At 31.0% G+C, this 6265-nt stretch overlaps 1 protein-coding gene across 2 annotated transcripts in view; it reads right to left on the bottom strand.

Moving 5' to 3' along the window:
• Positions 1-1017, bottom strand: part of LOC108691832 (beta-1,4-N-acetylgalactosaminyltransferase bre-4-like) — a 132938-nt gene extending 131921 nt beyond the window's left edge. For both annotated transcript variants that reach the window (XM_018199757.1, XM_018199760.1), the window contains exon 1: positions 306-1017. The gene's annotated coding sequence lies outside the window, so the exon portion shown is untranslated. The remainder of the gene's footprint in view (positions 1-305) is intronic.
• Between the last annotated feature and the right edge of the window lie 5248 nt (positions 1018-6265).

The raw sequence follows: 6265 nt of genomic DNA, 5'->3' as shown, positions 1-6265 counted from the left end.
CAGAATATATCTATATATAAATATGTTTATCAAACTATATATATAGCATATAATAAATATAATTTTATCCAACGCAAATTATAGATTGTCTAATTGTGTAATTTAAATCTGATATAAATGGAACTTCATATTTCGCTTCGACGAAAAATAGGTCTCGATTCTTTCTTTTTCTTTCTATCTCTTTCTCTTTCAGCAGTTGCAGTAATCTTCCGCCATCAGCTGTCACGTGAGTTCAGCCTGACGTAATCTCTGCCACGAGAGATAAACAATAAACGTGGTGCCGAACACAACACAATAATACTCACTTTTTATCGCAGCGACTGTAGTCGATCTTCGATGACCGCGTCACCGTCTCCCTGCCTCCGCGACGTGGACGACATGCAGCATCTGGGATATCAGTGGTGCGAGTGGAGCAAAACGGAGGGACACAACCACAGTGTTACATCCCGAGCGCGCGAGATGAACGCGCCAATGTCGCGTCGTACTGTTTGTCAATTCGGCGCTCACGGACGTGCATACGGGATCGAACGAACGAACGAACGTAACGAATAAACGAACGAAAGTAAACACGGTCAGTCGGAGGGACAGACGGACAGCCACGTGATCGCGTCGCGTCGGATCGGGTGGCGTCGTGTCTGTTCGTGCAGCTTCCAACAGCCGGCCTTGTCGCGAGGATGGCCGAGGCCACGTTGATTCGGGTGCGCCGCTCCCAAATTCGCGCTTGTATGTATCTTTTTCTCCCCTTTCTCGTCGTTTTATTCTTATCGAATTATCGGCGCAACCAGTAGCCCCTCGACGAATCGCGGTCGTCGTGGCGGGCGTAGATAACGTCGCTCGCCAGACGACGACGATGACAATCGCTTGTCGAAGGGCGAGAGGGGCGCGGAGCTACTCCGACGATCTCCGTTGCGGAGGACATCTCGTCGCGAAACTGTCGCAGCGCGACCACGAGCGAACGTCATCGTTCGCGATGGAGCCGACGGAAACGCGATGCGCTGATTGGTAGAACCACCCTCGAGCCATCCGGTTAACATGTCGGTCACGTGGCGACATCTAACAGCGTTGGTAAACGGTGATTGTTCGTATCAAAGGCGGAGAAGACTTGCTCTTCGTGATAAATTCGATTTCAAGGAAGAATACGTTGTGCAGCGTTTATGTATATATTACATGTATGTAATGTAAACTATGTAAATATGTTTTACGTGTATGCATTCATAATAAATGTTTATGAATATATATATAGGATAATAAATACGTAAATGAATAATAAATAATATATAATATAGAGGAAAGCTTCTTATTATTAGATAGATGTCTAATATAAGATAAGGCGTTTCTGTTAAACTAATAAATCTATTGATTCCACCATGAATTTATTGCTCTTGAATTTGAAAACTATTTAGTAGAAAATTCATTATTAGATCCTGTAGTCATTGTAAAAAAAGATTTTAAAATTTGGATGTCTTACAGTTTCATTGAGATAAGCCTTTAAACATTGTTTATTATTTAATAAATATTTGGCAATAAATTTTTCATGTAGTGGTAGAATAAGGTCTTGTAAATAGAAATGTGTTAATAGAAAAATACGGGATTGAAACATATTGAATTACTTAATTACAGAAGTTAGATTTGATGATCGTAAAACCAAGGCATGGAAATCGAAACAGCCAAGGTATTTCTAATATGAAATAACTCATGCTCCCATGTCATAGTGAAAATTATTGCTAAAGTACAAATGTTATTATACAATAATAAAAAAGACAACCGGAATAATCGTTGAGTGCCTATTTTTGCGATGCTTGATTTCAACTACCAGAAAATGAATTCTGAGTATAATGTATCACATATTCATTTTTGCGCACTCTGGCTGTGTTTATTTGTATTTAAGAAATATTAAATAAAGTTTTTTAATTACAATACTGATATACTTTGCGCTTTATTATCGATTTCTCGGGGCATCTCATATTAGGAGCAATTTTTTGACTTTTTTGACTTGCGATTTACTCAATTTCTTTAATTTAAAAAAAAATGGAATTTAATGGAATAGAATTAAATTTTATATAACATTATCTTAAAGCTTATTAAATTCCCTTCAAAATGACCTATTATTTTTTTTAATTCTGCTCATAGACTTCTAGCATTTACCCAAAATGAATTCGGTATCTCATAATAGGAGCCTTTTCTCTAATAATATCTACATATATAATAGATATATGTATAATACATAATATTAAATAGAAATATTTTTATATGTCCTATTTTTATGCATTTTAATAATAAATGCATTTTAATAATAAATAATCTATGGATCATTGAAATATATTAACAGATTAAGGGAATGTTTTACTTTATAGGATCAAAAAAATCGATTTTTTTTCCGTAAATCGATAGTACAACTCTTCGAGAATATGTCTCTAAAATTTTAGAGCGAAATTCAAAGTTCTTTGGTATAAATTCAGCGCTTGTAAAGAAAAGTGAATTGTGCGCATCTAAAGGAAATTTATTGTCCTGAAATGATTTTCCAAGTTTAAAGCGATATAAATATGGAAATAGAAACTATAAACATTCTTCTACCATTACATATTCTCACATCAAACAGATTTTCATTCAATAAAGTTGTATTTGGCAAAAAGGAAAAAACGGAAAAAGGAAAAAATTTCTCGCGCATCGGATAATTGTAAACAAAAGTCGTGAGAAATGAATGAATTATGTAATGTTGACAAAGAAATCAGAAAATATATTTATTATGCAACATAAATATATATTAAATATATTTTAAATATATATTACATATATTAAGCAAGAATGCAAAACTAATATAATAATAATACATAGACTTTGGCAAAATAAAATAATAATGAAATGAAAAAAAGAAATGAAAAAAAGTTAGTGCTAATCATATAGTATGGAAGATGGTAATTGTGCGCACTTCAAAACGCTTGTACACAATTAACCGCCGCGACCTGACTCGATATGAAATATGATTGTTTCAACATTTTTTAACTAAACTTAATAAATAGCTCAAAAGACGCACATAATAATATACTTTAATAACGTATGCAACTTTAATCAAACAAATTAAAAATACCAACTTATTATCTTATTTTCTAACTATTTTCCGCTAAAATAATAAGAAAAGATATAATTCTTCTTTCTTGTATTTCCCTGATTAGCAATGTATTTACGTCGTATTTTTTGTAGTTCTTCATCTTAAGAGGACGACCTCTTACATAAAAATTTCACACAATGATATCTTCATTCATTGGAAAAGTACTAAATCAGAATGCACACAATTACCCGCTGCACACTTCCCCCACTTTCCCCTATGTATATACGAATGCATGACGTGCATAATAAATAATTAAAAAAAAATTTTTTTTATTATAATTCTAAGGTACTCTTGAAACTATTCAATTTTCATTCTGGAAAATAGTTTCTTTTATAGTTTCGATGATATTTGCTTTGAAAGAAAAAAATTTCTGATTTTTTTCGAGAAGATGTTCCATCCTCGATATAAACACAAAAAAATATGAGTTTAATAAATTTTTCGTGCTCTACAATCTATCCAAAGCTCGTTAAAATCAGTTCCGACGGTTCCCTTGTTAGTAGCTCAAAAGAGAGCCGTGTGCTCTGCAGAATGGCTCAAATTGAAATTCAAAATGAATTCCATGAAGAAGGATTATTGTATGCCTCTGAAATAGCAGTTTAGCCTCCAAACACTGTAAGTATTTAAGAACCGAAAACTTTAAATGCATTTTTCTCGAAATTTATTTTTTGTATTTTCTTCAATTTTGTGTTCTCACGATTGAAAAAAAAGTCGATTTAGTCAATCAACTTTTTATACGGCTTATTAATTAGGGCTAATTGTAATTATCAACCTCAATAAACCTAAAAAATTAAATAAAAATCAACATTAATTGTTAAATTATAAAATTATTAATTATAAAATTATTTTGCATAAAGAAACGGAAATCGTAATTTTTTTTCAAAGTTGCACAAAATTTTAATTTATATATACATTTTTTAATTTTTTAGATTCATTTACAATGAAATTCTATAAAAATTTAAAATATTTTTTAATTTTTTATTTTCGGCAAGAATTGCAACCGCTAGGATGTACACAAAACATCGTAACATGGCGAGACGTCAAACTAAACTAGATATTTATATTTTTATTATTTATAACTTTTTTTCACATAACAATTTGTACGTACTCTATAATAGTTATATTAAAATGTGCAAAAAGTTTTAAAATGATAAATATTAATCTTTCTTTTGAAAAAATTACGAAAAACTCCTTTTTTTTTATTTCCTCTCTAAAGTAAAAGCTTCCCTTTAATATCATGAAATTCTTGTATATTTTATTATTTAGTTAGATGAAACATGTATTTTATTACTCGAAATATTTGCAGTTATTTAATATGCATCAGTGTGCATTAGTGCATTCAATTGAATTCGAATGTGTTTCTTTATCATTGCACTAAAAAGCATAAAGCTTCTATCTCGTTTATATATTTTTATCTATCAATACTAAAGTCAAATATTAAAACAATGATAAAACAAAATTCTTTTGTTATTATGTTATTTAATGTGAAATAATTTATATATTTTATATACATGGCTTGTATTGTCTATGTGAAAAAAATTCGTGTAAATTTAACGTAAACAATATGTAAAAATTTCATGTAATTTTGTTGAAATATACGGCACAACTCTGCGTAAATTTTTATAATTACGTCATTTGATCATTCTTATCCTTCAAGATATTGCGGAGTATATCTGCCATATTTTTCGAGATAAACTTGGAAGAAGCGCGGAGTAATTCGTAGATAAAGCTGTGGTTCACCAGGCGGTGAGCTAAAACGAGGTCTTTTTCGTCATTCAACTCCTCGTCTCTTAATTCATCATATACGCGTGCTATTCCTTCGCGAAGACTCAAAGTGGTATGGAAGAGATCTGCTTGCGACGCAAGCCACGGCAGACAAGTGGATAAAACCGTCTAAAAAAAGAACACATTTAATTTTTAGAGGAAGTCCATTTTTTAAATCTTACTGCTTTTCCTTGAATAAAATTTGTTACACATTTATTATTTCATTATATTTCTTGACCCTTAAAATATGAAACTGTTTCAGCACTACTTTAATGGCTTTTCTGGTTTGTAAAGATCGGGGGCCATTTAATAAACTAGATAAAAATACGGGGACCATTTGATAAACTAGATAAAAATCAGAAGTCATATTTACATTACAGCATTGGCTACATTTACATTTCCAACTAAAATTGTATTTCTCATTCATTTTGCTTTTCTAATTTAAATTCTAATATTTAAAAGTGAAAAATTTCCTTTTCCTTTGAATAAATCCTTGCTCGTAATAATTTTTTTATTCTCGGGAGCAAATGAAAAGATTTACCAGGCAAACATCCCGCGGCAGCCAAAAGATCACTCTTTCGTCCTGCTTATGGTCTTCGAACATTTCGTCTCCGATTGGCAAGGAATGCTTATGTTCGTATTCATCACTGATCGTCGATGAATTTTTTACAATTAGATGTTCTGCTATCATTTCCGGTAGCAAAAGCTCAGCCGGCTCTACCTCGTTCTGTCCTTTCAATTGGAATATTATCTGGCGTTTCGAGCTTAAGTCATGATTGCGGGATTTCTCCAACGAAACAACAATTTCTATCGTTTTGTTTATTATATAATTCACAATTTCTCGTATTATCTAGAACGTATTATTCAGATATATCGCTATTTATATTACAAATTAAGATTATTTCTTTTTAACCTTTAAAAAAAAATATAATCATTTTGTTTCCCATTTTTCAACATATAAATATAGAACTTTTATACTAAACCCACATATAATTTCTTATAAATATTTTATTATAAAATTATTAATTCAAATATTTAAAAAATTGTTTTAATCCGAAGCAATTTACTCTCTAAATCTAAATCAATGGAATCATAATCACTGATATCAGTATCAAGTATGTCACTGGTATGTGAATTAAACATGAAATCCCTAACTTAGCTAATCTTTAATGTATGATCTAACTAACTTGTTTTAATGCTCAAATTCAATGAATATGGTATTGGAAAATTGAAATTAACGTAAAATATCAATATTTTAATTATCAATATTTTAATTATATAAAACATTCTTCCTTTCTTAGTTGAACTTCACTGATTATCAGTGCAAAGTATGTCACTGGGTAATTAGTTAACTGACTATCCACTGATTCAGATTTAGAGAATATCTTATATATT

This window comes from Atta colombica, unplaced genomic scaffold, assembly GCF_001594045.1.
Source record: "Atta colombica isolate Treedump-2 unplaced genomic scaffold, Acol1.0 scaffold52, whole genome shotgun sequence".
Taxonomy (NCBI): domain Eukaryota; kingdom Metazoa; phylum Arthropoda; class Insecta; order Hymenoptera; family Formicidae; genus Atta; species Atta colombica.
This window is presented reverse-complemented; position numbering and strand designations above follow the sequence as displayed.